Source organism: Pomacea canaliculata, linkage group LG1, assembly GCF_003073045.1.
Source record: "Pomacea canaliculata isolate SZHN2017 linkage group LG1, ASM307304v1, whole genome shotgun sequence".
NCBI classification, from domain to species: domain Eukaryota; kingdom Metazoa; phylum Mollusca; class Gastropoda; order Architaenioglossa; family Ampullariidae; genus Pomacea; species Pomacea canaliculata.
Genome location: NC_037590.1, coordinates 30541909 through 30560143, shown reverse-complemented (window position 1 = coordinate 30560143; position 18235 = coordinate 30541909). Strand labels below are relative to the sequence as shown.

General features: G+C 41.0%; 1 protein-coding gene across 1 annotated transcript in view; it reads left to right on the top strand.

Annotated features, from left to right (window-relative positions):
- The first annotated feature begins 3799 nt into the window (after positions 1 to 3799).
- The window catches only part of LOC112560996, a 69000-nt gene continuing 54564 nt past the window's right edge, over positions 3800 to 18235 (top strand). Inside the window, exon 1 of the mRNA XM_025233110.1 lies at positions 3800 to 4431. The gene's annotated coding sequence lies outside the window, so the exon portion shown is untranslated. The remainder of the gene's footprint in view (positions 4432 to 18235) is intronic.

Here is an 18235-nt window from a genome sequence, read left to right as displayed (position 1 = left end):
ATTTCACTAATACCGGTATAAGAAACTTTTAAAAAAGGACCACCTTCGCGACCCCCTTGTAGCCACGTCGCGACCCCCCAGGGGGTCGCGCCCCACAGGTTGAGAACCGCTGCCATAAGCTATTCATATTCGCCAGACTCATACATTTGTGTTTCAGACAACTGCATTCATTCGCACTCAGTAACACTCATAAGTCGCAAGGTCCAAACACTGAAGAACAGTTGGTCCCGCATGCAAGTATACAGAATCAGAGGACAGATGCCTGTCATCACAAAGGATTCTGGACACTATATGAATATCAGCCTGTTAAATAGAGTCTGAAGAGCACTCTGGGCCAATGACAGTGATTATATAAAATATATATACGTTTGTGTGGGTGCACATTATGGAGTAACTTTGAGAGCACAATCTTAAGTACGAATCAGGACACTACAAAACACAACAATTAGCAGTCATTGGATTTAACACATACCACCAAAGTAAGACCATTCAAAATGAGGTTGAAAAAGGAAAGACACAGAGACATAAAAAAATAACTATGTATGATGCAGAAGAAACTTTGGGCTAAGACCATTCCAGGTAATGTTAACTTTCGTGTAGTTCGACCTTTGCAGTATTTCTGTGATAATATAATATTTCACATTCATGCAAAATGCATAAAGCTGATCAATCCTCGTAACGGTAGAGATACGGATACAAAAGCCCTCGTCATTTAGACACACCTTTTGTATACCTCCAATACAAAACATGCTGCGGAAATGTTTTCTCTGCTATGTTGATGTAAGGAAAGAAATATCGTTCGACATTTGTATCGAAACGGCGCGCTGTTTACTTTGGTCCTTTTGTGGTGCTTTCCGCGATAGCAGGCCGTCCAGGACATATTGCTACACACAAGCTTGCAATTCTGCAACGAGACTCCTTTAGTTCCAGGACCAATGTTTACTTATTCTTTGTTACCGAATGGATACAAATCATTTGGATCTTCAGGAACACAACTGTGGAGGTCTATTAGTACACACGAGTTTTAACTTCCATCGAAAGAGGACAACCGAATGTTGTAGGTAATACCAAAACATGGAAGTTTAATGATGCTTTTATGTTTAAAGTCGATCGATCCCCTTTTCTCTAAAAAAAATTTCAAAAGGAATAACGAAGTGTACAAAAAGAGGTTATATTGTTTTTTAACACAAACATGCCTAATTAACATATAAGGTCAGCTCTTCAATTGGCGAAGACCTTCACAACATAAACTTACCCATGTACAATCTCCGCTAAAACTTCAACAGTTAAAATGTTAAAGCCATCCTCTTGCATATTTTAACACTCCATTACTGTACATAAATTGGCTTACTGCTAAGACAAGTTCCCCTCACAGAGAATAACAACAAGTTTGAGCTTATGACATATTATGACCATGTCATAGTTCTGAGGCAATAATTTCTAAGACGAACCATCCAACTCCTGGGAGACAGGATGCGACGTATCTCTGACAGTAAAGAAGTTTCTATCTCGAAATCCATCTTTTCTCTATCAGAATGAATGTCTTCTATCTTCGGCGACCTGACAGTTCTGCAATCGAACCCACCGTCGATTCTCGAAACTCTACCATTCCTCCTGTAGCATCACTAATACTTGAACAGGGCATCTCAGATTGATATATTACAGTCTACTGTATTTGTTTTGGCTTGTTTATTATTTGTTTATAGCTTGTTTTGTTTTGTTTTGTTTTTGTTTGTTTGTTTGTTTTGTTTTGTTTTGATTTTTTGCCTTGACGTTTGTTATCATTGTTTCAGAAGGTCTGTTGATCATCTCAAGAATTTCTGACCACATTCAGGGCCAGAGTTGTTTCCAACCCCCTCACTATCTCGTTCTTTAACCTCATAGATGTACCCTGGGGTCCTATAACCATTTGGATTTCGGCGACGAATTATTTTCACTCTCCAGAGTCGTTTCCATCACCACCACGTGATTAACAGCAGTTCACACAAGAGGTGACCTGTGCATGGTGCTGTGTGTCTTTTATAGTAGCAGGCTGTCATCTCATCTGTTTCAGATCACGTGTCTTTTGTTTCCATCTTTCCGCTAGAATATTCTGTAATCGGTGTTGATGTCGTTTATCTCTTGACTACGGTACACACCGGCGCCATGGCGCTCAATGATGTTTACGGCGCTGCAACGTGGCGGCAAGTGATCCGGAAGCACAAACAGAGTTCGCGATATCGACTGGGTGTGTTTCCAGGTCGAGGTAAAGGTAAGGTAAACACTGAAAGGTGAAGATGAGAAACATGTGAAAACGTGTATCAGCGTGTGTTCAGAGCCTTTGTATCATTATCATGACACGTATACAGTATGAAATCTGGGGTCTTGAACTCTTGTGTGTGCCTGGAATCGATACTTGAGAGGTTGTTTTCATTATGAAGAATACGTTGTGTGTATGACGATAAAACCTCCATGCTAACAATTACATCTCAAAAAATCCCCATGTTGATAATAAGTCACATATGTGGAGAAAAGCTACCTGCTTGACAATCACATACTTCAAATTAATCCCCACATTGATGATTCTAATCCAAGCGAAGAGACGCACATCTTTTAACAAACTCGTCGACAGTCACACAGTCCGACAGGCTTGTAGGTGGTCCTTAACACGATTGTCAAAACAGGTTTCACGAGGACAGGTCTCCCGGCGAGGAGAATGGAGGTGGCCAGGTCCACAAACACGTGTATGGTTGATAACGTCCTGTCCTGGTGCCACCAAATGCCAGTCCTGCCTTGTTTGCTCTGTCTTCGATCGCAGGACAAAACCACAGAAACTGGCGAAACTTCTTTGACAGGGTGCCGAGCGAGAGAAGGAGACAGCTTGGGGATTTTTCTCTTTCTATGATTCCTTCACTCGACCTTTCGTTTGGGCTTTATGGATGTGCGTCTTAGTAGACACAAGACACAGTTTCTTTTCAGAAATTCTGTTCCTGTCTTCTTTTCGTGTCTTGTCCAAACATTCCCTCTGCGGGTGCACAAAAGAAGAGAGACAAAAGCACGGAACCCCCACAAAAGACATATACGTGTATACACATACCTGTACATACACGCACACACCGACAAACACACACGCACACACCGACACACTCATGCACGCAGACCTGACACACCCTGTGTTACTATATTGTATCATGTGTGCACGATGCACGTGTGTTTTGGTGGAAAAAGGTCAAAAGTGAGATTGATTTAACTGCAGCGTTCAACTTTTATAGTCGTGTAGAAATTATCCCTTCGCTAGTCAGTAATCACATCTAGATAAGAGCAGTTCTTTTCTTCCTCTATATCTCTTTTTATTCCCTCTGCGATTTTTAGCGCCACTTGTTTTCATGGTTTTGTCAATGCCCTTGTCTGCACAAGTGTTTTTACCTGTGATTATGTGAAAGAGATTTTTTTAGGTGTGTATGTGCCTCTATTGTTTAAAATGTATGCAACAAGTTGCTGTTATTAACTACATGTCCTCTTATTATCTCCGTATGAGTGTGTGTGTGTCAGAATATAACTATAATGAGTGCATGGACCGAAACACCTGTACATGTACGCATGATATTTCTTTCTTTCATCTCACTCAAACAGTTAAGTATGGACAATAAAAAAAGCATAAAGTGATCTAGATACACAAAATCAGAAAAACAAAACATACACGCAAGGACAAACATGAAAAAATCATTACATATGAACATATATATATATTTTTTTCACCTTATTCAAAGAGGTTTTCGATGGACAGGATTTGTTTTTTGTCTGCTAAAACCCAACAACTGCAGCAACACATTTTCTGAACTTCTTAGTTATCATCGATCCGCACATCGTTTCCCTTTGAACCGTTGTGTGGAAGACAACATCGCTAAAAGGGTCTTGTGGAGGTGAGGCGATCCTAGCGGCCACCAGAGCCCCGTTAACACGGACACCAGCGAGATGACCAATCAGCAAAGAACTTGCCTCGTTTGAGCGCTCAACTGCTCGGTGGCGCCACCTGCAAACTGCATCTTCTCATTGGCGGAGAGCCGCTGATTGATTTTTGTATAATGTCCCTGGCTTGCCATGTAGAAGGCAGAATGACTGGCTTCCCATCTGTTCCCCTCATCCCCATCCCCGCCCCCACCCCCGTGGTATGCCCTGGGAGAAGCAGCCAGCCTCACACCGCCTCGTGCCTTGACTCTACCCTTGCGTGCGTGTGTGCGTGCGTGTGTGCGAGCATGCGAGCGTTCGCGCACGCGCGCGCGCCTTTTCTGTCGGTGTCCGCTGGAGAAGATGAAAGAGCTCCGCCACTGGCCTGTTAGCACCTTGCTTTCTGCTTCTCTTCCGTTTCTTCCTTTGTGGTGGTCAATCCTCACCTGTTGGAAGCATCTGACCCAAGGTCCAGTCTCACCTCGCTCAAGTCCATCGGAACAGGTATGAATCTTTCACCTTCCTTGCTTTTTATTTCTGCTCTTCATTTTCAGTTCATCAAGCTGTTCGAGCTTAGTTTTATGGTTATTTTGTGTTTCTGAAGAGCACATATTGTGTATGTCTTTTTTTTTCCTAGCTTCACTTGTGACTATCAACCTTTGCCAAGTACAGAATTTGTGGAATATGTCACTGTATGTCTTCATTGTGCCTCTGCATCTGCATCTACACTGTTCTTGAGTTCTGTGTACTTTGTCGAGTGTTAGGCATGTACAGTGGTGTAGTGGCCTCGACTGTTACGATTAGCAATGCTCATGGAGTTTAGTCGAATCATCAGAAAATACTAAAACAATTATTTAAAACATAAATTATTCTGTTTGCGGTTCATTTCGTCTCTCGGTTACAGAATTGAGTAACATAAATAACACACTACTATGAGAACCCACTGTTCAGATTTTACAACAAATATCTTACAAATAAAACACAAAGCTTAGACGACTGTGAACGGTACACACAGTCTGAAGATCTTTTTTCCGATGATCACTCTGCTGGCAATGAACATGTTTTATCAGACAAAGTAGAGATTGTTCCAGTTTGCAAACCCCTGGCATTTCTACGGTGTTGCTCGGTAATCGTTTCATACTGTCACTACAGAAATGATATATTGTGCCCACCATTCATCGATATGTGTAATACATCCTGAAGATGACGAGACACTTCGCTGGGAGTTCAAAGGGCATGGCAACGAAGCAGTCTAGTCGACCTCAGTCCTAGGAGATTAGTGAACGTGCGATAGTCTTCATCCGTAATTTGATTACTTAATACAACGAATAGATATGTAGTGAAATTGTGTGTGGATTGTGTGTGTGTAGACGTGTCTGAAGCAGTTGTTTACGAGCGATACGTGTGCTAAACACTCTCACGGGGAGGCTCAACGAGCGAGTCTGACTGTAAACCTCTCATCGCCGTTAGTCGGTGACGTGATGTGCGTGACATGGGTGGTGCTGTCAGGTTTGTGTCCAACTCCATTTGATGTGGCTCAGGAGAAAGTGTGTATGTGTGTTTGTGTATATGTGTGTGTGTGTGTTTGCTTGTGTATGTGAGAGAGACAGAGCACTGATATAGGAAATAAGTGTTGTCTTATCCTTATTCACAGGCTTCCTGGTTCCAAAAACATGATTTTGTGATAGTTCTTGTTTCCTTTTTCTCAGCCTCGCTCTCTTCCTCTCGATCATAAAGTGTTTCTTATCATGTTCTCAACACAACACAGACAACTTTAGAAGCAAATATTTTATGAAAGTAAAATACATGAAATCCCTTATATAGCATCTGATTCGTTACTGTTTCAAATTTCTCTACATTTTATTGGTTTACTGTCTCTGACTGTAAGTTGATAACAAAATTCTTTTAAAATACACTTTTAGTAGTCTTTTTCTCTCCTGCTCGCTCTATCACATAATGAACAACTGAAACTGCGGTGCGTTGAGCTGTTGGAGTGTGTCAGTCATTAAAGTCTTTGTTGTCATTGCTCCTTTGGTGGACATGATGAACCCTTACATAATAGTGTCCTCTAAGACAACACACCTGTCCTATTCATGTAAAGCATCTAATACTAAAATAATGTGTGTTAACACTAAAAATGTATGCTACTTTTTGCATGGGAACCAATGGCATACACTTATGTAACCCTTTGGTATGAGGGTACACAATTAAACCCTCAATAACCTGTTTCCTCATGATCATTAGATCACCATTAGGAAATTTGTTGTACGAGAAACCGTATTCAGGTTTTTTTTAATTTTTAATTTTTATTTTTATTTATTTATTTTTATTTATTTTTTTTTTGTCATGAGCTTTGACAGTAAGGATATTGTAAGAAGCAAACTCTATTCTAAGTATAAACAGGGAGAGGTTGTTGAAGTCTGTTATTCTTTTTTTTTAATTGAAAATAAGGTCACAACGCCGAATTAATCATGTGCGTATTATTTCATGCCTTTAATCTGATCTTTCTTTTCAGTGAGCAATGAGGTAGAGGTTTTGAGATCAGAACCATTCAGCAGAAAACTTCTTTCTTTCTGCCATCCTTAACAAGCTGTATTTTTTCTTGCTACTTTCAGATTATAATGAAACATCCTCGGGCATCGCTGAGTGATGATCAGCTTTTTGTAAGAACTCGGGAAAGATTTTCTTTTAGTTTATTTTTTTTTGTAGTTCGTGACATTCAGTGAGTTGAAGAAAAACTTCTCGAATTCTGCCTGTCAGTGACATCTGACAAGTCAATGTCCCGATGGGAATTGTAACAAGTTCCGTTTTCATATCTTGACTGAACCAAACTTTTGTAAATCTTTAGAATATGTATTTATCTTTATTTTAAAATCCAATTCGTTTGAATTTATTTTAATTTTTGAAATATTAGTTCTGATGTGGTTCCTGATCACCTTAAAATATCATGTAGTTCTACGTGTAAACAAGAAAATTAAGGTCGGTCTAGTTTTTTTACTTACCTTTAAGTACACAACAAGACTGCAAAGTCTCAGACTATTTTTATAGTGTTTGAATATTTTCAAGTGAGTAATGTGGGTTTCGTGAGGATTCTCAGAGCTTAAAGGCCAACAAAAATCGAACTCATTGATAGTGTTACTCTCCGACAGCATCAGGTGGGGATCATTATCTGTGTCATGGTGTCGTTAAGAGAGAATAGTCGTGTAGATGAATGTAGAAGACACTGCCAGGAGTCTCGTTGAAGATGGGTTGCAAGTGATGTGTCTCACCAGCGTCGGATCGCATCAAGTAGACTTTCAAAACTTAAAATTATTTTACTCTAAAGGTGATAAATATCGTTGACTATGGTATTCACGTTGATGAGTCAACTAAAGTGTTATTCTTCCTCAGTTTACCGTCCATTCATCTTTCTTTCAGTTCACTTGTCGGTAGAGCCTTCTTTTGTGATTTCTTGTCATTTTTAATCTTCCATCCTAATAACTACCGATTTCTTGTTTACTTTTGCTCATCGTTTCTACATCCTTATTTCAGTCTTCATCAACTCAGCCATCTTCTGCCCACTTCATTTCTCCCTTTCCCTCCTCCCGCTCTCTCTCTCCCCTTGCCCCCACACACTCTGCTAAGTAAGCAATGTGCACATATGTGGGCAAACACCACTGCATTTGTTTGCTCATTCCTCATTCTCCTTGTGCACACGTGTGTGTATGAACGATTTACATGTCGGTGGATGCACTCAATATAGTTCTGCCGCGTGGGACGAGCTCGGCCGCTGGTAGACCTGCCTCCAACGATGATGACGAAGATCGATGAAAAACCAATAATTTTCGCTAGGCTCGGAAGCAGATGAAAACATTTTTTCTTAATGACGTGGCGTTATTTCTGACAAACACTTTCGAGGCTTGACAGGAAAAAAACCGAGAGATTTACGAGAGGATTACGGATCGGTGTTTACTTTAAACTTAGCAGACCCGACTTCTTTTCGCAAGAAATAAAAACAGGAACAACAATGGAAAGATGTGGAACATGCTGTTGACATATTTTCTTTGTGTAAATAGCGGTTTAAGGCTTTGTGATAGAGGTGCAGTTGTCCTTTTGGTAATGTCTTTACCTTAGGTTTATACTTAAACACATAATAATTATATTCACACATTTAGGATATAGATACATATAATATTTTAATTACACTTTAAATTATTGATGTAATACGATTGAAAGTATGATGAAAGGTGAAAAAAACTGTAGGCATTAATACTGTTGTCAACTGTATCTATTCAACCAAAAAGTCTAATTATTATTTTATTATTAATGAGTATTATTTCTCTAATAATATGTTAAATACCTTTATATTAAATATCTCATAATAATAATTATTAAAAAGCAGAATTGAGGAAGAGGACGGCGGCGACGACGACAATTATGATGATGATAATGTTAGCTTTACAATTGCTCCGACACACGCTTAGTGACGGGTACTCAAACCCCCACAAACGTTTATTCCAATGGAATAAATCAAGTCGGACACTCCGATAAATGCATCTACCGGAGAATGGTGGCACTGCACTGCGAGGATGTAATGGATGCTGACAGAAATGAGAACAAGGTGCGGTGACTTCCCAGTAAATAAGGTGCGCAGGAGTGCTTTGTGCAGCCCGCCCCCTATAAACCTCGTGTTTTGTTGTCCCATGGCAGGGCCACGGCTCTTCATGCTAAATTTGATCTTCATCGTCCAGCTCCATGTCGCTGCAAATGCGCCGGAAGGAAGGGAGGGGACGCGGGAAACCGATTTATTTATTCGTTTATTTATCTGTAGCGCAAATTTAGTCCCTTATCTCCTCCAACATACTATTTTGGTCGCTTTATGTCAGAAGGGGGGTAGCGGGGTGGATGAGAGGGGCTGACAAGGGTGTCTGAGATATTAACAAATATAAACATGTCAGATGTCTGGCATAGATTTCAGTCTGCCAGGAGGAACTGGGTAACAAGTTGGGTGGTGGGTGAGTGGGCGGAGATGACCGAATTCTACTAACGGGTCTTTGGTCTTGGTACACAACCGCCAGGCGGCGCGAGGCGCAATCCCAGCCACGTAAATATTTTAGCAGGCTCTTATCTCGTGTACTCACTCAACAAAAAGACTGGAGAACAAAAACTACTCACGCTTGCCGCTAAGACTCTCGTTCCAACAATGCTAAAAAACTAAGTCAAACATCGTGCTTTCTGCTTCGAACCTTTTGACTTTCTACAAGACATCGCAAAAGCCTCTTGTGTTTGTTATTGTCTGGCAAAAAATATCAGGTGTTGTACAGTAAATACTCTCATGATCTGATGGGAGGAAACAGCGTCGACAACAAGAAGATATTGACAATAAGTACTTCTAAAAAAATAGAATAAAACTATTAAATTTAGGCATACTTAGAGATAGTGAGTTGCAAAATTCACGTGCAAAACAACAAAAGCTTGCGCTAGAAAATTCCGCGGGTGGATGGGTAAAGTAGTGAAACTCGTGCCCCTTGTGTTAGTGTGGAAAGTCGATCAACCAGCATACTACGTTCATTGCTTTCACTAGCAAGTAAACAATTTTTAGACGGTCTCTATAGGAAGAATTTATTCACGATGAAGTTTATAATAAATTCTTATCAAACTATTGACCCATGGTCACGGTGCATTTCTCTCAAACTTTGGTGAAAGTGTGCATTCACGTGCATGGCATATCTTGACGTTTACTCTATTCATCTGCCATATTCTCTCTTCCCTCCTATTTCGATCAGGGTTAGGTTCGATCAGCCAGTATTCATCTGACATACCCTTACTTTTCTTTCGTGTTGCAGGTAATGTCTTTACCTGTAATCAGTTTGATTCTTTCGTGCTCGCTGAAGCGTGTTCACTCTGCCCGGTGTGTGTTACGCTGCACCACCCGGGGTACATCCGCAGCCATGCGTAGCCTCGCCTCCATAACGTCAACTGCTCGGCATTAAGCAACGATCATTGTCAAACAGCGGGCGGTCACGGTTCGCTGACCTCAGGTGTGCGGAGTAGATTTTTTTCTTTGGTTTCCTTTTTATTTATTGTTTCTTTCACTTTTTGCCTTGTGTAGAATGCATGAAGGCAGTCAGCTAGAACATTGCACTCACGTCCGTAAGCATTAATTTATTCAAGCGTGCACGCACACACACACACACACACGCACACACACACACACGCACACACATGAAAATGAATGTGCTTGACAGCTTCTTGTATGTTGAACACTTTCTAGTGTTTTTTCCTCCCGCAAAATAACACAATACGTTGCCTTCTAATGAAATCTCTTTCAAAATTTATCACAATTAAGCCAATCAGCGACGCCTGGAATTCCTCTGATTGTCATTACAGTCAGTTGTTAAGGAATGGGTGGTGCGACAACACATCATTCGGGAGAAGTAGAAAATTTAATCTGTTGTTTCTATTTCTAGACACAAATTCCATTTCTGGATCCTCGGGGATTTTCTCACCCTCCGCGAACTGTAAGCAGAAATGAGATCACAGCTTATTTTCATTTTTTTCTTTAAAGAGCTGCGATACTGAAGTCCGTAGCTGTGGCCATTGTGGTTATTTCAGGACCTTTACCACCTGCTTAGGAATGTGCTGGACCAGTCATATTTAGTTTCACATCAGATGTCCAACGAGCGGAAGTCCCTATTGGGTCGACATAGAAAAAATCGTGGGAAAGGGAGAGATGAAAGGTCTGGGATCACAAAAACGTGTGGAAGTCCTAATGCCAGGAATGAATGAGAAAGAGGTGGGCTTTGTCAGGACTCGTGCTTCCATTCCGCGCACAAAATTGTTCGCATATTTAACATGGTTAGAGACCCTTCTTGGACTCTAGAATTGGAGCGTTTAATACAAACTATTTATTTCAGGCAGAAATTCACACAAAAGACACATCTTTATGTAATGATCCGAAACTGTCTAGCTTAGCCATAAAAAAGTGGAGCGTTGGCATTTCCACTCAAACTTCCTTTCAATTGGGAAGTTGTAATAACATTTTGTTTCAACCTTCACTTTTACCGACATAGCGAATGCAAACGGGCACAACCCAGGTCTCTCTAAATGTTATATCGAATGATAATGTATATCAAATGTCGGCAGGCTTGAAATAAACAAATGACAAAGACTTTTTTTAAGGCTAATCCGCCTTCTGCAACCAAATGATGAACTGATAGTAAGAAAGGGATTTTATTTTTGTTGTTGTCAAGCATTTCATCATTTTCAAGAAGAAACTCTCTCATTTCTCCCTACGTAGGAAATCCATCTTCTATTTTAAATCCAAATCGAAGACAGTTGACATTTCTTTGCATGAGTATTTGTCACAAGAAAACACTTCATGAATCATTGCGAGCAATGTGATTGATGATAACGAAAGCGGGGTTAACGTGTGCGCGGCTCATCCTCCTCCTCCTCCTCCTCACCCTACTCCTCCGCCTCTCAGCTACAAAGGGGAAATGTCGTTGCCATGTGCTTAGCAGAGCAAACATAAGTGCGATCTCGACAATGGTTTAGTCTGGGATAGAAAACGAGGACTTAATCCTCCAATGAAAGTGATTTTAGGTTATATGGACTTGCATATCTGAATAATACATACGTGTACGTGAACGTCAGTGTGTTTGTGAGTGAGAGAGAGACTAATCGTTTTGTGGAAGACTGGATGTCTGAATAAACCACCTGCAAACGTCCTCCTCACCAAAATCAATCACCACTCTCCAGGCCGGCCGAAAAAAGTCAACAAACCTCATGATCACAAGTCGTCCCAAGACTGTGGTCCTCCAACCCTCCATTACGCGACAACCTAAACCACGAGGAAAACAGAGAGATCGTTGACTCTTTGACGAAAGCCATCGATAATCCTTTTCCAAAAGCAAGTACGATGTTTGAGCAGCTCTCACAGACGTGTTAGGGCTAAGGAGGTACCCCACGTCCAACTAGCTGCAGCAACCCTGGAGTGTACAGTTCAGAAAAGCCACCATCGACTGAAATGTCCCCGTCCTTCTCAGCTGAAAGAACAATAAGCCAGTCAAGGGAAGAATAACGAGGTTAATTGCAAGCCTCTGTACCATTTGGAGTCGTGCTGTACGACATCTACTTCATCGTCAGCAAGACCTGACTACCCCCGTCTCTCCATCCCCCCTAAAGGCAACCTTTTTAATGAGACTTCGAGCTGGCTGGGCTTCTTTCGGGGAGGTTCTCCTTTCGGCGCTCCCTTCCAAACAGTTTGGTGAGAGGACAGAAATAGACAGGAGATTACAAAAAATCCAGAGGAGGATGCGATGCGCTGAAAGCCTCACAGCTCATTCTCAAACAAGAAGAAGACAAATGGTTGTCTGCAGTTCTCTCTGCGTGTTTTCTGACGATGTGTGGTTTAATGTCGGTTTGATGCGTGCAACATGCCACGACTAGTGCATAAAATATTCTGTAGGCGGAACTTTCCCATAAACATATCCACAATAAAACTTAAGACGACAAGAGCCTACGGAACATTTTTATTTGGAAATTTTGGGTTGGTTTACAAGGGCGGCTCTCTCCCAGCTCAATAAAAAGTTAGCACTTTGCATTCAACGAAAACAATAATAATAAAGTGATGTTTTGTTTTACCATATCTAATACATATTTTCTCCACACATTCGTGGTAGCAGCAAAATAAAAATTGCCTAATTTTTCTTAGAAATCACAATCTAGAAAAAAGTTTCACGCCATTAATACTCCCAACACTCTTATTTTCTCTCTGTATCATTTCAGCTTCAGTTCTACAATTTGTTTCCTTGGAGACATTCTGTGCACTTCTCCTACTTTGAAGTGTTGAGAATGTGTGGATCATTTGGGTCAATCTATAAGTGCCTTTTCTCTGGTGACACCAGTTCGATGTTCTTGTGAGAGCTCTGGCATTAGCAGTCACAAGGTACTTGAAGCCGCTGTCTAGGTGTGACGGGCGTAATGCGAGTCCAATAAAGACAGAATTAGAAAAAAGAACACTTGCAGAGAGTTAGAAGCAAAAATCAAAAGGTTGTGGGCGAAGCCAGGGATGCTTGTTTGTGTTTATTGGCACAGCAAAAGCTCTCAAGTTTGCCTCCTACAGATAATCGATGTACATCATAACAGCGCACTTTCTCCCCAAAGGCATCAGAATGCCAAGCTCTTTATTACTTTTTTGTCCTTCTTTCCTTTTTTGTCAATCAACGCCTTTGTTTTGGCTCACTTTCACGAAAATTCTAGTATCGCATGTCATGACATTATTTTTATTTACAACCCCAGGTACCAAGCGTTTTATTTATTTATTTTGCAGAAGTCTTTAATGTCAAACATTATTTGTCTTCTCTGACACATCTATCCATACCTGTCAACTTTATGTGTATACTGGACGATCATTGTGATTTGTCTGTCACTCATTTCCTCTCATGCTACTTCCTCTAAAATCAGCCAGCCCACTTCTTCACATTACCTTCTTTGGGGATCAGAAGAATGAGATAATGAAGGAAAATTTTTCCTAATTTTTTTTTATCAAAGCACGACATTTATGCCGTCGGTACGTGTGTTTGCTACAAAAACAAAACAATAATATTATTCATACTTTCCCATTTCCGATAGTGCATTTGCGGAAATCGTAACGGCCGGAAGTGTGGGAATTCTCTATAGAAAGGCAGGCTGCCAAGGGAGCTGTGAAAAGAGGCGAGAGAACCCTTAGGACCCTATAGGGACGACGCTAAAAGAGATGTTGTTTATGATGTTGCTGCTGGCTTTAATGTGAGTTACGCAAGCAAGCAGCTGGACGTTGACAAAAACAGTTCTGTAAGGTTTTTTCAAGTCCTTTTAAAGTGATTTTTTTTTCTTTGACAGTTCTAATATTCTTCATTTCTGATGCATCTCTTTATTATTTAATCCTACCGGCAGCGTTGAAGTTTGCTCGCGTGCTAGATTCGTTGTTTGTGAACATTATATTTTTGTGGAAAACTGACAAAATCTGACCAATCTGCAAATGTCTGTTTCCACGCCTTGGACATGCAATTGTGAACAAGCGGCAGGAATGAATTCAATTTAAACAATAAAGCCTCGGTATTCTCTCCACACGAAATAGAATTTAATGAAAAAATTCTTACTGCAAAAATGAAGAATAAATTTCAAGTGTCTGTTGTACGAAAGCATTTTTAATATCTCCCTTGTGTGCTTTCAGAAAAAGGACGAGGTGGGTTTTTTTTCTGGTACAGTCTTTTCAAATCATGGCAAGTACACTTTTCATGATTATTTTAAAAATTTCAAAATATTTCCACAAAGTTTTCGTTTGTTTGGAAGGACAATGTATCTTTGACCAAACATATCTGCCCGGTGACCAACCCTGACCCCCAACCCCAAGACGTAGTGGGTTTATTTAGTCAATGAATGGAACCAATATGAGGTGGATTGTGAAATATCTTATGTTTTGAGTCCCCCAACTACTCCCCAGCACTTATAGCTATAATTTGCACTAACAGCCATGCGTGCAATCTCGACATTTTGCCCCACAGCAGTGCAGTGCACGACAGAAACCATTTTGGTATGAGGCTAGCGTGTTTATCACGCTATCTATGCCGCGTTCATGAAGGGAATAAATCGAAACTGTCTTGTTTATCGGGACATTTCTGTTTATACTTTGTGAGTGATGGCACTGATTGTCCTATTGCGTTTATTGACGCTGGCAGCGACAGGACCCTTGCGTGGCGACCCGAGGCTGGCGTCAGAGGACCATTTCCGTCAGGTCACGTGGCCACAACGTCACGAACCCCTCGGCCCCCAAGTCCCCGGATGCTGCCCGTGGTCGATGAAGAACTGCAAACTGCCCGGACATGCGGCGGTGTCGTGTCAGCAATCTCTCCTCCCACGAAAGGATCACGCCGAAGTCGTGCAGTGATTGCCATTGCACGCATGCATGCGCTCAGCGGCGGTTGATAAAGAAATAAAATAAAATAACCTCCACTGCACGGTGGAGTAATTATCGATATTATGGCCAGCGACAGAGAGGCTGAGCCACATATATTACCAGCCAGATAACTACTCGTACGTGCATCTTGCTTCAATGTTCAGAGTTTAATAATTTGTAATTGACTGCTGATTGCTGATTGCTTATTTGGCATCGATGGTTTGGGGGTGAGAGTCATCGTAAGCGTGTTTATGGCTGCTTATTTTTGAGAGACATTTTAAAGAAGTCTTAAAATATAAAAGAGGTATAAACAATCAAAGAAAACACACACATAGAGGACAAACACTTTCTTCCCATTATACATAGGCAGAACTGTTGGTATTGTTCATCTTAGAATTATAGGAAAATATTAAGTAACAACACAGAAGCACCAACAGTTATAGAAGTCATCCTGGCGAATTTCCGCTCATCAACAACAGGATTGAGGAATTGCAAACTCTGTTATATGCTAGATCATCATTTATACTTGTCATACACTGTCAACGGGGGAGGGTGGATATTCTCAATACAAAGACTGCGAATGAAACAAAATGCTCATCAGCTATAATCAGACACCACTCATTAAACATCCTACTTACTCCACCTTTTATTTGCATGATTGTGATTATACTCTCGGGACCTCTCTTCTTTTCAATCTGTCTCTGTTTCATTATCGAGGTCGCGGTGGCATGTTTACTATCTTACACGCAACTTCCGGTGATTTAAACTCACAGCCGCAGCACCCAACAGCGTCTAAGCCAGAATTTTCATAACTGCACTTGCCTCTGAACTGGAAAGGGCCTATTCGTCAAACTAAAGTGATGCAGGAGAGTATATTCATGGTTTCCTGCATGAAGAGAAAATAAATGCATAAAGAATAAGGTTGACTTGATGGTTTGTGAATGTTATTTCATGAACTTATATTACTGGACTGCTGGAAGATTTTTTTCAGTTAACTACTAAAACGAGGCAGTTGTGTACAAAGCTTCCGGTTTAGTCTCGATCTTTGTTACGGCTCGCCGAGACTAACAGAGAACTTCGCAAGAGGCTAAGCGTTGGTCTTGGCAGACAGACAGCAATCCACCTATACACATCCTTGCTTATTTTCAGTACCTGTCTGTAGATTGTTTAGACAAGATCGGTCATTTCCCTCCTAATTGTGCTTTTTATTATTGTTATTATTATTAATGTTACCTGGATCTCTCCCTTGTCATTGTCCTGTTGTGCTTGTCATTAATTAAAGCCGGATCAACTTTCGAGTAACAAAATTTTAATATCTCGTTGGCAGAAACGCAAAGGGGTTATGAGGGTCTTTGGGAGGGCAAATGTTCAAGTTAGTGCTCTTAGAGTGTATAATTACTTCAACTCGACAGTTCTATTGCTTTCACACAAAGAAATTGTTCAGTGGAACAACCGCGAGCTCACAGATGTCGGAGGCAAAATACTCGCTTCCCATCATTTGTCGGAGGCAACTGGTGAGGAGGGGGAGGACTTGCTGTTTTAATTGAAACCTAAAGTGTGTGCAGGAAATGAGTCATGCAGCCACTCCACGAACTCCTATCACCCACCAAAATCCATTTATCGCGCGCAGCATGTGGCGAACTGTAACTCATTATTCCAGGTCCAGGTAATGAAAAGGTGCAAACAGATAATTTCCGTGATCAAACAGACTTGACTGCAACAGATAATTTATTAGCCAGCCATGATTGGATCAAGAATTGCGTCAGGGTGTGAACCCCAAGCGGTTAGCAAGCTAATTCTGTTCACTTCATGCATACCACAAGTGTACATCGACAATAAGAAATAAAACTTCTCACAATACTGTCGACCTGAACAACACATCAGCCATCTTGGAATCACCACGCCCACATCTTCCAACCTGCTGATGTCTTCTAAGTGCTTAGATTCTTACCAAAAATTAAAAAATTAGCCGTCTTTCCGCATTTGGTTCATAATAGTCTGGTTACAGCCACTAGACGACCTCCTCCATGTTAACGAGTGCTTGACGATGTGTGTGAAATCATTTCCATGTTCTCATGTTCTCAGACGAGCGGGCAAGCTTTCTGGTTAATTGGGTCGTTAAATGTAAAAACCGGACAGTTGACCTCGTTTACCCCGGTGTAAGGCATACATACCTGCCTGGCTGTCATTTTACTGGAAACAATTGTACGAAACTTGATCCAAACTCACATTTCTGCTTAAGAAAATGTCAAAGAGAACAAAAATACAGTCTGTGCACTACAAGCAAAGGTCATCAAGGTATGTCTGAGTTGCACTAAACGAAGATTCTTTTATTAAATTGTTAAAAACAAAGTTAAAAGACCAATTGTTCCCAGCATCCAGGCTACATCTCTTTTAAGTATTTTCTTTCACCACCGAAGCAAGATATTCAGAATCCCTTTGCCAATGTCCGTGAACAAAGATGATGCTCGGTGGTATTTCTCGTGAGAAGACATTCGACAACTTGAGTTGTGAATGCAACTGTTTCACCAAGTCTTGAAAATGTATTTGCTTCACATTTATGTAAAGACTTGTCAAATTTGGTCAAATGTTTGTTTATATTTGTCCGGTTAAGAACGTGCTTTTAACAGAATGAGTAGAAACATGAATTGATGATCCCACATCCAAAAGAGCAGTCACGGTTCTGGACTTAAAGAACATTTCTTTGTCTTTTCGGTTTATTCTTTTACAATTGTTCCTATGTACGTTCGTGTCGATAACAAATGTTTTGGTATTTTAGTCTTTCTTCTCCCTCACCTACTGTAACCAGCAATCTAAATCTCACGAGTATCATCCCGACATCGTTTCTCTTCTTTCTTTTTTCGTGTCAACCGTGATGTGCGTGTTCGAAGATTTCAATAGAAGCAGGGACTTTTTTATTCCTGCTGTAATTTCCCGTACTACTACTCCGAGATCAAACCATTAACTTGCCAGGAGAAACTGCCTGCAGCACTGCCACGATTCTCCTATTTCTGCTTCAAAAGGCCGTTTAAGGGATAACTATTTTCTGCAGAAATATTGGTTATACACTCAAGACGACAGCTGCGTGATCACCACAAAAAATGGAAGCAGAGCCACGTGATGGAACAAGAGATGAAGCCGGCTTTTGCTCTTTCCATCCGCGTGCTGAGGCTGGTGTGAGAATCTTCGTGGTGGCCAGAGCGGACAAACAGACAAACACGTGTACATGTAGGCAATCCCAGGCATACACTCATGATCACACACACACACACACACACACACACACACACACACACACACACACACACACACACACACACACAGATACACACAGATACACTCTCATACACCCTCAAAACACACTTTTCCAGATGTACAAATGCTTGC